Below are 14,393 nucleotides of genomic sequence, written 5' to 3'. Positions count from 1 at the left end.
TTCCGATTTTCTGCTTATCCGGAACTCTGAAGGAAAATCTTCTGAAATACATCAAAATACTGAGCAGACGTGTACCCAAATATCAATAGTATTGCTCCATGGGTACTAAGGATTTTGATATTTCACCTGTCCTTTCCCTGTCCCCACCCCCACCCCACATCAATACATTGTTTGACCTTGCATGATATTTGTAATTAGAATTACAATGAATCTTCCAATGGCAAGCAGTAGGTGCCCAATAAAAAGTAGCTAGTACCATGGGGGTACCCTCAGTCACCTCCATTTCTACACAATACTTGACTTGATGCTATGCTCAACCTTTCTTAAAAACAGCCCCTACTATGAATTTTTGGGGTGCTTCCCTGTGCTTCTCTCCTCTGATCCATTCAGCCACCCCAGAAGGATGGAGTGAGAGGGCATTGTTGGCCTCATTTGATAAGCCAAGTGAGGACTCCTGGTTAAGCAAAGGGCTTCAGAAGAGAACCTTGGCGTTCGGACAAAGCATCTTTCTAGAACCATAAGGGGTCCCAGAGAGATTCCAACACACAACTGAAGCTCTGTAAATATCTCGTCCCGACTGTCCCTAGCCTGTCACCGCATGAGCGAACAAAGGCAGCCCCTTCTCTGCAGGCTTGGATGAACCGGGAAGTTGTGCTTATCGAAGGGTCATGACATGGAGTGGGCAGCCTCCAGGTCCTTCTGCACTCTGTACCTTTAGATCGTTATCAGAATTTTGCCAGTAATGCCTCCTACATTCCTTTTTGGGATTCCTTGGATATACAGAATCATGGAGCTAAAAGTTGTCTTTTAAAAAATGAGAGCAGGGGCAGGCAGGTAAGTTGGCAGTTGCAGTGCCTGCGTCCCACTTTCGAGCCCTTGGGCTCCCTATGCAGTTCGAGTTCCAGCTCCAGCCTCCCACCCCACCGTGCAGACCCTGGGGGGCACTTGGCTTTCTCCTCCCGGCAGCCCGTGAGCAGTGAACCCAGTGGAACAGAATGGCTGTTCTGTCTCTGTCTCTCTTGAGAACATTATAAAATAATAAAAGTCTCAGAAGACCTTGAAAACAAACAGGTGATTATTGTTTCCAATTATCAAGCTGATAAACACTTAGGAAGGACTGTGCACCCGGGTGAAGTGAGGGAAATGAACTTACTCCTTGCAGGTGGGACATGAACCAGTGCCTTCGACTTGAGTTCATCCTTTGATCTGGCAGCTGTACTCAAGGCAAGTCATGGGCTTAGTAATTCTGAAAAGTTAGAACTAGTAGAGGGCCAGTGAAGTAAAGAAAGACAGCTAGCTGTGTGTGTTCCTGGACCCAGGCCCACGCTGTGAGGGTAAGGAAGATGCAGAAGCTTCCACTGCCTTGGGAACAACTTCCGGCTCTTGCGTGGAACAGTGAGCATTTATGAGGTGCTTTGGAAACCTCAGGACCTTCCCATGTAAGTACCAGCACATTTCAGAACTAGGGTAGAAATGTTCGTTAGAAGCTCTTGGGACCAGTGCGTGTCCTGGCTGCTCCTCTTCTGATCCAGCTCCCTGCTTAATAACCTGAGAGGGAGCAGAGGAGGGTGGCCTGGGTCCTTGGGTCCCTGTACCCATATGGGAGACCTGGAAGAAGCTCCTGGCTCCTGTCTTCAGATTAGCCTGGCTCTGACCATTGCAGTCATTTGGGGTTCCATCTGACCCAGCAGATGGAAGATCTTACTCTCTGTCTCTCCTTTTCTCTTTAAATCTGCCTTTCCAATAATACTAAATCTTTATTTAAAAAACGATAAATTTCCTTGAGTGTAATTTTGATATTAAAAACTTTGATCACACATTTTCTATGAAGTTTTTAGAGACCCTATACATGCATGCAAGTCAAAGGAACTTATTTTCTATGAATCTTTTGCTGTTCCTTCATACCCTGATTTCCCTAATGGGTAAAGTGAGATCCAAGATGGTTAACAACTTGTGCTAGGTTTTTCCGGAGCCTCTGAGTCTTGAATCTGAGTCTGACTCCCTGCTTTCAAAGTCTGTCAGTGGCTCTACCTGTATGATGAGGAAAAGGACAGAATAGGTACTCACTAGGGTAGGTTCAAGGATAATGGGATCAGGTGGTTTGAATTTCCTTTTTCTTACCTATCAATATTATTCCCTCTGTTACCTGCTGCACAGAGAATCTTTCGGCTCCAGCTGGAGGCAGCTAGGTGAGGGGCCCGGTAGAGCACAGCCTCCTGCTGGAAGGCGGTGGTCCCCTGGGAAGAATAGAGTCAGCTGACTGGATCCCTGGGGCAGCTCCCCAGAGGACCACTCCTTCAAAGGAGCTGTGTCTCAGGCTCCCCAGCCCAAGCACTATCAGCAGGGCCCATCAGCAGCGTGCATCTTAAAAAGAGCTATTAACATGACATTGCCCACCTCCAAATAAAAGAGCAAGAATTGGGAAATACCAACAGTCCTCCCCACCACTACTACAATACATGGAGACTGTATTCCCTACTCTGGTAAGAGGTCAACCTGGGGGCTCTAAAAGCTGGAGGTGAGGGTTTTTCTAGAAAAACTACTGGGGGAAAATGGCCAAGGTCAAGCTCGAAGTGTCCTGCAGATTCAGGAATCAGGAGTCTTCTGAAGTTGGGGTGGAGATGGGGCCTGTCCTGCGCTCAGAGAGGTCCTCAGAGTGACCACTAATCCATAAGGGCCCACATGTCCTTCCCAAGGTGATCTTGATGTTCATCTAGATCTGATCTCACCAAGACAAAGTTAGAGGAAGGAGTGTTTTGCTAGGGCCCCTCTGGGCCCTTCTCCACCCCAGGAAAGTGAAGGTCATGGGTCAGAGGTTAAGTGTTCACCTTTGGTTACCTCTAGGCTTTGAGCTTTTGGGTAAACTGAGTTCTCAACTGGCTTCCCAAGGCAGGTTGTGGTCCAGATTAGTCCAGCAGTGGGGAAGGACTTGGAAACTGGCTTGGAGGATCGTAAGAATGATGTGGTAAGCCAAGGTCAGGCGTCTTGGTTTCTTTCTCAACACCCTTGCCTGTCTCTGTGCGTGGCTTCTGCTCTGGACAGGTCATGCCCCCTGCCCAGGCAGCTGCCGTGCAGTCCGTTTGCCTTCCCCTGCTGGATCCATCTGGGTGTTTGTATCCACGTTTACCTTCTGTTCCTCAATTGCTGTGCAGTCTTCCACTTCAAGATGTAGCTATCTGTATTCATTCAGTGGATAATGGGATTGATTTAATCATTAGAAATTACAGTCATGGTTCATTTTTGCTCTGTCCTGTTTCACTCAGTTCTTATGACTGAAGAACAGACGTGGAAACAGAGACTTTGAGAGGCCATGGAGCTGGGTCAGGTCAGGCAGCTTCATGGTAATCAGGCTGGGTTTTGAAACCCGACTGTTTGACTCAGGAACTAAATTACCACTTTATGTCACCTCTGTGAGCCATCAGTCAAGCAGCGTGGTGAGGACTTGGTCAGGGAGCATCCGTCCTGCAGGCTGGAGAGAAAGCGGTGAGGTCAGCCCATTCCTGGGCGCAGACAGAAGCCAAGGAGACCCTGGAGGAAGCCTTCTGCTCTGCAGAGCCTTGCCTCCATCTGCAACTGGACTTTTGCAAATCTGCCAGCAAATCTTACAGATTCCTATGTTGGAGATGTTCAAAAGAAGGCTCTAAGCTCACCTTCCAGGTAATGGGGAGATCATGGCAGACCACCAGCCCCCTTGTGTGCGCACGCACAGGTCGAGAGCCAAGACTCTGAAGGCGTGCCACCGGAGTTCAAATCCTGGCTCTCACTGCCACTGTGTGGCTTCTCTGGACATCAGTTGCTTCATCTGTAAAGTGGGCATAGCTCCTACTTTGTTTTGCAAGTTGAGATAACTCAAGTAAGACACTGAGTGCCACTCTGGTACGGTGTGGTACAGCCCTGGTAAATGTCAGCTATTGTTTTGTTCTAGGATTGGACAGATCTTGCCATCCCAGGGAGACAGTGGATTCGTCGTCTCGTCCTTCACTCTTAGCCCGGGGCACATGTGCCCAATGGTGGGGGTTAGTCACCATGTTCCCTGCCTCAGCGGATGGTAGTGTAACTGTTGCTGTCTGCTTAGCCTCCTCAGAAATCTGAGTCATGCCATGGCAACTGTCCCTGGGGATGCTTCCCGCAGCCTCAGCCGTCAGCACTTTCATAACAAGCACGGCCACTTCCCACCCCCAGGATGACCCCGGTATCTTCCCCAAGGATAAGGGCCTAGGGAGGCAGGCGACAGTGACTTGCCTCTTTGTCCTGTGGCTCTGGCCACATTTCAAAATTCCCAGTGATCTCTCACTTGCCTGATGACCCAGTATGGAATCATGGGTGTTTCATTTGGCTGCCCTGGCGTTCAAGTGACAGCCCAGACACAGCCCCGTGTGGATGGCACCAGCTGGTGCACCTGTGCTCCACCTCCTGCCACTGGCTAGCTGGAACGTGCATTCTCCCTGAAGCCCAGGATGTGATCTGGTAGGTCTGAGAGCTAACGCTCCAACATAGAGATTTCTCAGACATTGGATAAGCCAAAACTATTACAAATTCCAGGTTTTAGTACAGACCTACAACTGGATTTTTTGTTTGTTTGTTTGAAGATGTTATTTATTTGAAAGCGAGATCTTCATCCACTGGCTCACTCCCCAAATGGCCACAACAGCCGGGGCTGCTTCAGGACGGAGCCGGGAGCCCAGAGCTCCAGCCAGCGGATTCGAACTGGAAACATGATTCAGCCTCCTGTTAGTTCTGACTCTGAGATCTTCATTTTGCTTCTGTGAGTCTCTCTCCCTCCCTTCCTCCTTAAAGTCTTTTTAAAGGTTGTTTATTCAAAACGCAGAGTGACAGGGAGAGAGAAATCTTCCCTTGCTAGTTTACTCTTTAAATGCTGGTGACAACAATAACCAGGTCTGGGCTAGGTTGAAACCAGGAGCCAGGAACTCCACCCATGACTCCCAATTCCCTGAGCCATTGTCTGCCACCTCCAAGGCACATTAGCAGGAAACTGAATCAGAAATAGCCAGGACTTGAACCGGATGCTCTGATATGGGATGTAGGCATCCCAAGTGGTGGCTTAACTAGCTATGCCACAATACCTGTCCTTGAGTCTATTTTTTCATCTGTAAAATGGAAATAGTGGTGGCCTAGTGGCTAAAGTCCTCACCTTGAATGCGCCAGGATCCCATATGGGCGCCGGTTCTAATTCCGGCAGCTCCACTTCCTATACAGCTCCCTGCTTGTGGCCTGGGAAAGCAGTCAAGGACAGCCCAAAGCCTAGGGACCCTGCACCCGCGTGGGAGACCTGGAGGAAGTTCCTGGCTCCTGGCTTCGGATGGGCGCAGCACCAGCCATTGCAGTCACTTGGGGAGTGAATCATCGGACGAAAGATCTTCCTCTCTATCTCTCTGTATATCTGACTTTTCAATAAAAATAAATAAATCTTTTTAAAAGAATGCTGATAAGGCAATTTCCTAGGATGGTTACCAGGATTAAATGCGTGGGAAGTACCTAATACAGCTCTGGCCAAGCTATCACCAGTATTAGGGTCACGCAGTTTGAGAGAGCACTGGACTAGAGGTCAAGGTTTGAGTTCCAGCCTTGCCATGTTGGCCTTAGGTAAGTCACTGCCTTTCTCTGAGTCAGTTTCTTCCACTGTGAAAGGCACTGAAGGTCATTCAAGTTCTTTCTAGCTGTCTGGGACCTTGCAGCAACATTGAACACAAACACACACACACACACACATACACCCCCCAAAACTAAAGAGAAAAGAAGCTGAGGAGGATAGAAAGGAAGGATAAGGAACAAAGAATTAGCACCAAATACCTTGATTTGCCAAGGTCATATTTCATAAACCCCAGGGTCTTGACACCAGCTTCGAAAGGAATCGCATTCAGTAGCTTCCAGACAGAACCTTTTCAGCCAGGTAAAGAGTTTACAATGAGCACTGTGAAACCAGGGCTCAGGAAGGCACGAGACTAGAAAACAAAAAGAGCAGGCCCCAGGCACCAGCTGACCCCCTGCAGCACACCTGGGGATTCCCTACCTGCGGCAAGGTCCTAGGGAGAGACTTCCCGGCACTTCCAGAATGCGATTGGTTTATGACCAGGGAGGTGTGTTTCCCCAGAGCGGGGGATGTTCCAGTCAGTCATAAAATGAGCCCCACCTACGAATAGAACCCTTCTTTGGGGGCAACCTAGTGACCTTTGCCAACTACCCCCTCCTGTCCCACCAGGTGGCTATGTTACATCCAGCAGGGATCCACATCCCTGGAGGGGTAGGGGCGGAAGGGATGGCTCCTACAGGGTCAGCATAGAGTCCTGCTGAGTTATTCTTACGCCCTGCTTGAACCCTGAGGGAGATGGCTGGGGTGGCATTTACAGAAAATAAACAATAATAGGTTTCAACTTGTTCTACCAGTTTTTACCCCCTATAGTAAAAGTCACTTTCCTATTTTAACCTAACAAATTTCCCTTTGTAGAGACCACAGCCATTGGAGTTGCCTGTAGCGCTGCCTGCCCAAGCTTAAGTACCTTCTCCTGCATCCCCAGTGCCCCACACCATGTCTTGTGCTTTATGCCCATCATCTTGCTGCTGTTGAAATTACTGGTGGCACTGTGGGGGAGAGAGGGAAAGGAGAGGCTCAGGGAAGTAAAAGCAACCAGCTTAAGTCGCGGAGCTGGGATTTGAACCCAAGTCCCTTGCTACTCAGAGACTCTTAGCACCTCAACTGCAGTGATGACTTCCACCTTAAGCAAACCAACTCAAGGCTTGAGGCTTGGGAGAGACAGAAACATTGAGTGCGGTGAGTTGGGCAAAGTGAAGCAGTGAGGGGAGCAGAGCTCTGCTCTCCTCCTGCTCCAGTCTGCAGGAAAGGGGCAGACTCCAGGCACAGATAGTGACCGAATGACCGAGTACCCTATTACAGCCTGGGGTCAGGAACAAGCCTTTGTTCCTGTAGTCCATCAGGTGTACTGCCAGCTACTACCTGAAGTTAAAGTTCCCGTGGGAGTTCGGGGTTATAGCCTGTCCCACTGCAGGCCAGCCCTGAGCACAGTCCTCTTCTAGCTAGGTATTTATTTACATCTTATCCTACTTCTGTGCAACTTTGAACCTTAGTACAGGCCACCTGCTTCCCCACCACTGTGCCTTGCTGAGGAAGGAGTTCCCTCTTTCAGGCTCTTGGCCCCTCCCCGAGCAGCTAGCATCCTAACTCCTGGGTCTGATGATGGGGTTTGTATGTATAATGGCTGAGGAGCTAAAAGGGCTGTGGCATTGTGTCCCTGTCCCATCACTGACCACTTTTGAATTCTTTCTAGTCTCCCCAGTGAATCCAGCAAAGCGCTGCAAGGAACACAAGGTGCTCCAAGCAAAGATCCGGGGCAAGGATTGGCAAAGGCTTAACTTTGAGTCTCTTGTTAGCACGGCAAGGTCCCCTCAGTGGAGCCTCTAGGGAGAGTGGACAGTTGGGTAACCTCTTTCACCCAGGATTTCCCAAATTGAGATGACCGTGATTGTGTCTCCCTCATCCCCACATATTCCCATAATGAGGTGTGAAACCAGTAATCTGCCATGGCACACACTTTGGGGCAAGCTGAGCTCAGCCTCCTTGACTTCAGCCCATCCTGGTTGTCAGAGCCACTGACTTCACATGCAAAATGAACTTAGAGACATCCGATCCATTGGATGAGGAAAGATATACTATATTGTTATGAAGGAGGGTTTTTTTTTTTAAATATTAAAGACGTATTTATACTGGGGCTGGCACAATGATTTAATTGGCTAATCCTCTGCCTGCAAGCACCAGCATTTCATATGACACTGGTTCACGTCCCAGCTGCTCCACTTCCCGTGCAGCTCCCTGCCTGTGGCTTGGGCAAGCAGTCGAGGACAGCCTAAGGCCTTGGGACCCTGCACCTGCATGGTGAACCTGGAAGAGGCTGCTGGCTCCTTGTTTTGGATCAGCTCAGCTCTAGCCTTTCTGGCCATCTGGGGAGTGAACCAGCAGATGGAAAATCTCTGTCTCTCCTGTCTGCAAACTTGCCTTTCCAATAAAAACACATAAATCTTTAAAAAATGTGTTTATATGTTTGAAAGAGTTACAGTTCAAGAGGCAGAGACAATTACAGTTTGAGAGAGAGAGAAAAACTTTCCATTATTGCTTCATACCTCAGGTGATAGCAGTGGCCAGAGCTGAGCCTGGCAGAAACCAAGAGCTTTATCCGGGCATTCCCCATGCATGGCCATTTGGGCCACCTCCTGTGTGGGAAAGCAATAGAAGATGGCCCAAGCACTTGTACCCTACACCAATGGTGGAGCCCTGAAAGAAGCTCCTGGCTCCTGGCTTCAGTCTGAAGCAGCCCTGGCCATTGTGGCCATTTGGGGGAATGAACCAGTGGATGGACAATCTCTGTCTCTCCCTCTCTCTTTTTAACTCTGCTTTTCAAATAAGAAGTAAATATTTTTAAAAAATATTTATTTTTATTATTTTTTTATTGGAAAGGCAGATATACAGAGAGGAGAGATAGAGAGGAAGATCTTCCGTCCGATGATTCACTCCCCAAGTGAGCGCAACGGGCCGATACTATGCCGATCCGAAGCCAGGAGCCTCTTCCTGGTCTCCCACGTGGGTGCAGGGTCCCAAAGCTTTGGGCCATCCTCTACTGCTTTCCCGGGCCACAGGCAGGGAGCTGGATGGGAAGCAGGGCTGCCGGGATAGAACTGGGGCCCAATGGGATCCCGGGCGTGCAAGGCGAGGACCTTAACCACTTGCACCACCGCGCCGGGCCCAAGAAGTAAATATTTTTAAAATAAAAATATCTCCATTTCTCTGTGTTGCAAATTTAAGAATAAGAATTCACCGCCCAGATCTCCCTGCAGCATCCACTTAACATAGACTCAGTGAACATCACACATGTTTGTATTCTTGCTTTCCCTTGGTGAGTGCCAGCGTCCCCTGCCAATCCCCCCACCAGCCATGTGCCCCACCTGGGTAGCACTCAGCATATGAAGCCAGATGCATCAAATTAACAACAGGCTCCTGCATTGAGCATCTACTACATGCTAAGCCATACACTAATTTCTAATTTCTAAGTACACTTATTGCATCTTTCATCTATCCATCCATCCAGCTGTCTAGCTACATATATGAAAATACAGAGCAGCCATTAAATCAAAACAATCCAGTGTGCTTAGCAAAGCTGAGTGGTTTAGCTGTGTTGTAATACAAAACAATAGTGCCTGTTTGTGCAGCCCTTATGGTCACCTTGATTAAGGACCCCTGTGCATGTCTCTGCAGGCAGGTAGTTCTACTGTGGTAGGATGTTGTTATAGGGAGACTGCTGCATGAAAACACAGCAGCGATCTTGTTTCTTGTCTCACACAAAACAAGAATTTTCATGCGGACAAACTCTGATTTTATTTAGGAAAGAGAGAAACAGAGCTCCTGCCTGAATGACAGGAGGGGACTCCAAGGTAGGAGAGACCCGAGGAAATGTTGGAGATGGGGTCTTTTATGCGCCATCTCAGGCAGGGGGTTCACAGGAATCACCCCAAGGGCAGAAAAAAAACTTAATGTAATTTCTCCCACCTTGCTCTCAAACAAAAGGTGAGACTGGTGGCTTCCCCCCATATCCTGAAGATAAACTGAGGTGCCACTTCTTTGACAGTGACCAAAGTGAGCCAGTCTGCTTGGTAAAGGACAGGGATTGCTCTGTTGACTCTGTCTCTTTGTCCCCTCCTCTCTTCAGGAAAAGTATGGGAATAAGGAAAACCCCCGTCTTTCGGAACACAATTAACATCTTCAAGGTAACTTCACCAGAGATCCTAACTGTCCTGTGCCCATCTACCTCCTTCACAACCAGAGGACAGAGCCCCAAGGCCACAGGAGCATGCAGTGCCAGAAATAGGATACACATCCAGGACTGTCCCAACTCAGAGTCCTTAAGCTCGGTGGTCTCCATGGTGGCATCCCATCAATCCTGAAAATACATAAGCTCCTAAGATGCGAAAACAGCAGTGCCCGTGAACTTGAGAATATGTGCTGTGTGTGTTCTTCTGAGAGGAGGTAAAAACCCCTCTGCACAACAAGAGAGGGCTTGGGTTCACAACCCTTAGCCATGCCCTTCACCCATGCACAGCCTTGAGCTGTTTAACCAGCCAGGGGCAGCATTGGTGTGGATGTGCAACTCTGACGGAAGCTTCAAGACCATGATGTGCTCGACCCTTCTGGCCTATGCAAACTCTTGGTCATGTTTGCAGCTAGTGATCACAACCACATGTCCTCCTCCTCATCTTCCTCCCCTCTCCACCAACAGTCCTTTGGACAGTTCCCAATTTCTGTAGGAACAATCACCTCTGTAGTCGCCCCAGACAAATCCCTCCTCCATCAGCACCCTGGTGGTGGCAGCTACATGGGAACCGAGTCTCTGCCACCTGCTTTGGGGCTTCCCTTTGCCTAACCCCTTCTGGAATACAGTGGTCAGAAGCTTCCCGCATGCTGAAGATTCCCCACAATGAGATTTGGGTGCCCACCTTGGAATTGTGGAGGAACATCAGGCCTTGGAAGTCAGGGCTTTGTGGAATGATGGGAGCCTGGAGCTAGGATTGACCTGAGAGGGACTGGCTGAAGCTGGGGCTCCCCTGTCGTGGTTCTGCAACCCACATATTGGGGTTTGTGGTCACCAGTCTGATGTGATCCTCCATCAGGTGAGGTTTCAGCTTTGGGAGTTCCTTTCTCTTTTTTGTTTTTAAAGATGTATTTATTTTTATTGGAAAGACAAATTAGATTTACACAGAGAGGAGACAGAAAGATCTTCCATCTACTGGCTCACTCCCCAGATATTTGCAACTGCCAGTCCAAAGCCAAGAGCCAGGAGCTTCTTCTGGGTCTCCCATGCGAGTGCAGGGTCTCAAGGCCTTGGGCTGTCCTGAACTGCTTTCCCGGGCCACAGCAGGGAGCTGCATGGGAAGTGGAGTCGCTGGGACTCAAACCATTGCCAATATGAGACCCCAGTGCTCACAAGGTGAGGATTTAGCCATTGAGCAATTGTGTTGAGCTCGGTTCTTTTTTGTTCTTAAAGATTTTGTTTATATGAAAGGCAGACAGGGAAAGCTCTTCTATTTGTAAATATGCCAGTGCTATTTGAAGTCAAATCACAATTTTTCTTCTAATTACGGAAGCAACTCATGCTCAAATGAGCAAAATGTAAATAATGCAAATAAATATAATGGACAGCAACATCTCACATACAATTTCCCACCCGAAGAGAGCCACTGTGGTTCTTCTGCCCTTTCTCTGCCCTTCCTCTGCTGACACTGGCCCCTGGGTCCTCAGACTGGACTTGGAGCCCAGTTGTACATGTGGGGACTAGGCTGTACCACTCACTGGGCCTCCATTATAAAATGAGAATCAGGGCCTGGCACAGTACCCTAGTGGCTGAAGTCCTCGACTTACATGTGCCAGAATCCCATATGGGTGCCAGTTCTAATCCCAGCAGCTCCACTTCCCATCCAGCTCCCTGCTTGTAGCCTGGGAAAGCAGTCAAGGATGACCCAAAGCCTCAGGACCCTGTACCTGTTTGGGAGACCCAGAACAAGTTCCTGGCTCCTGGCTTTGGATCAACTCAGCTCTAGCTATTATGGCTGCTTGGAGAGTGAGCCAGCAGATGGAAGATCCTTTTTCTCTCTCTCTCTTTCCTTCTCTCTGTATAGCTGCCTTTCTAATAAAAATAAATAACATCTTTAAAAAAACTGAGAATCAAAAAACTCTGGGGGCTAATGTTTTGGCACAATGGGTTAAGGTGCCACTCTTAATGCCAGCATTTCTGGGTTTAAGTCCTAGCTACTCCTCTTCCAACCCAGCTCCCTGCTAATGTGCCTGGGAGAGCAGCAGATGATGGCTCAAGTGCTTGGGCACCAGCACCCATGTGAGTGACCAGGATGGATTTCCTGGCTCCTTGCTTCTTCCTGGCCCAGTCCTGGGTGTTGCAGATGAACCAGCAGAAGAATGGTATCTCTGTCTCTTCCCTTCCCTCTACAACTCTGCCTTTCAAATACATAAAACAAACAAACAAAAAAACACTTATGCATCTGAAAATGTATCACGCAATTTTTTTTAAAGAAAGTGTCTATGTGACAAAGTTGTTAACTCTTACTGTACAAATACACATTCTCACCCCAGAAAGCTGTCTCAATGGAGATGCCGTTTATAGCCACTTTGCCTTCTATGATGGAATCAACCTTGGTGTAACTGCTAATGGACTGGTCGGGGTGCAGATTTGCACCCTGTGTCAGAATGCCTGAGTTCTGCCCTGCATTTGAGCTTCCTGCTAATACATACCTTCAGAGGCAGCTCAGTAGTGAGACTACTGCTACCACGCAGGAAACCCTGATGGAGAGGCAGCTCCTGGTTCTGGCCTGGTCTGGCGGCAGCTGCAGCAAGTATTTTGGAAGTAAATCTAAAGATCTCTCTCTCTCTCTCTCTGTCTCTCCAGCTGATAGATCTTTCTGTTTCTCTTTCAACTAAGCAAAAGGAATAAAAGACTTCATTTCCCTAGTGCCAGTGCTATGGTGTAGCTGGTTAAGCCATCGCCTGCTGTACTGGCAACCCATGGGTGCTGATTTGAGTCCTGGCTGCTCCACCTCTGATCCAGCTCCCTGCTCATGCACCTGGGAAGCAGCCACAGAGAGCCTGAGCGCTTGGCCCCTGCACCTATGTGGGAGGCCCCTATGGAGCTCCTGGCACCTGGAAGTTGCGACCATTTGGGGAATGAACAAGAGGATGGGAGCTATTCTCTCTTGGCCTTTCAAATACAAAAATAATTTTTAAAAACATTTCCTTCAGCAATGATTTTTCTGTGGAAGATCCATCTTTCATTTATCATCGTCTGACTGATGGACGTGGATATGGCCTGTATGTCAGCACTATAAGCAATGTTGTGTGAAGACACTAAAGGCTAAGGCTTTGTATCCAGCCAGAATTATCTCCTCATGGCCAATTTGAAGAACTAGAGTCATAAGCCTTTAAGGGTAGGCACAGCTCTATGACTATCGGTACTAGTTACCAAAATGCACCCCTCCCCTCAAGCCAGCAGCAGCTTCCCTTACCAACCGAGGCCTTGAGCGACTGTCCCTGCGCTCCACCCCCAGCACACAGGCCTGTGGCATTCTTGTCCCCAGCAAGTGCGTTTCTTTCATCTGTCTGATTCAGCAGAGAATGCCTGAAGGGCAGGGCAGGAGGCAGTTCCTTCCCCTTGGCCTTCTCTGGTGCCACAGCAGATACCAGGAAGTACTTTAGCAGAGTCTTGGGAGCCAGGAGTGCTTTCCTGAATGCGAAAGCTATTTTGCTAACAACTGCACACTGGCCCTGGATGCTACCCAGGACGACGCCCCGAGCCAGGCCCAGGCACTCCCAGAGGCACAGCCCTGGTGGACGGGCGTTGTGCACAGAGAGCAGCTGGGGCCCCAGCCTGGGCCAGGCTGATCATCCGCCATCAATTTGCATGTTCAACTCGACAGCCACTCCAGCTTCCAACATCGAGGAGAGCTCCGAGCCCGCATGCCGCAGTGTCCTGCTGTCACCGTTTCGGCAGTGACGCAGAGCTTGCCATTTCATCCTGTTTGGGTTTGGTGTCCTCACCTGTTTAATAAGCCACATGATATTATTTCCACCAGAATTATGCTGCCATTCCAGGACTCTGCCTCCTCTCAGTTCCCATCACTGGCTGGGGACTCAGGGACTCCCACCCAGGCTAGGGGTGAGGGCCAGTTCTGTGGGGGAAGAGGAAGCAGGCTGGGGCCGGGCCTCCTGGGTTCCAAATCCTAGCTTTGTCATTCTTCCTGGTGTGAATCTGGGTCATGGCAAGCAAGCATGCTGACTAAGCTCCCCCTGGGCAAAGCACGCGGGACGATGCCCGGGACACAGGAGCACCAGGTAGCAGCCAGTTACCTGATATAAACCTCATTGTATGCCTGTGAAGCAACTATTTTTTTTTCTTCTAGTTTATTTTCATTTATTTGAAAGGCAGAGGAGGGCCCAGCATGGTAGCCTAGAGGCTAAAAGTCCTCTTCCTGTGTGTGCTGGGAATCCCATAAGGGTGCCAGTTCTAATCCTGGCCACCCCGGTTCTCATTCAACTCCCTGCTTGTGGCCTGGGAAAGCAGTCGAGGATGGCGCAAAGCCTTGGGACCCTGCACTTGCATGGGAGACCTGGAAGAGGCTCCTGGCTCCTGGCTTTGGATTGGCTCAGCTCAGGCAATTGTAGCCACTTGGGGAGTGAATCAATGGATGGACAGAAAATCTTCTCTGTCTCCCTCCTCTCTGTATATCTGACTTTTTAATAAAAATAAATAAATCTTTAGAAAAAGAAAAAAAGCAGAGGAACATAGAGAGAGAGAAATCTTCTATCT

Source organism: Ochotona curzoniae, unplaced genomic scaffold, assembly GCF_017591425.1.
Source record: "Ochotona curzoniae isolate NIBS_2020 unplaced genomic scaffold, NIBS_Ocur_1.0 contig_3255, whole genome shotgun sequence".
NCBI classification, from domain to species: domain Eukaryota; kingdom Metazoa; phylum Chordata; class Mammalia; order Lagomorpha; family Ochotonidae; genus Ochotona; species Ochotona curzoniae.
This window is presented reverse-complemented; position numbering follows the sequence as displayed.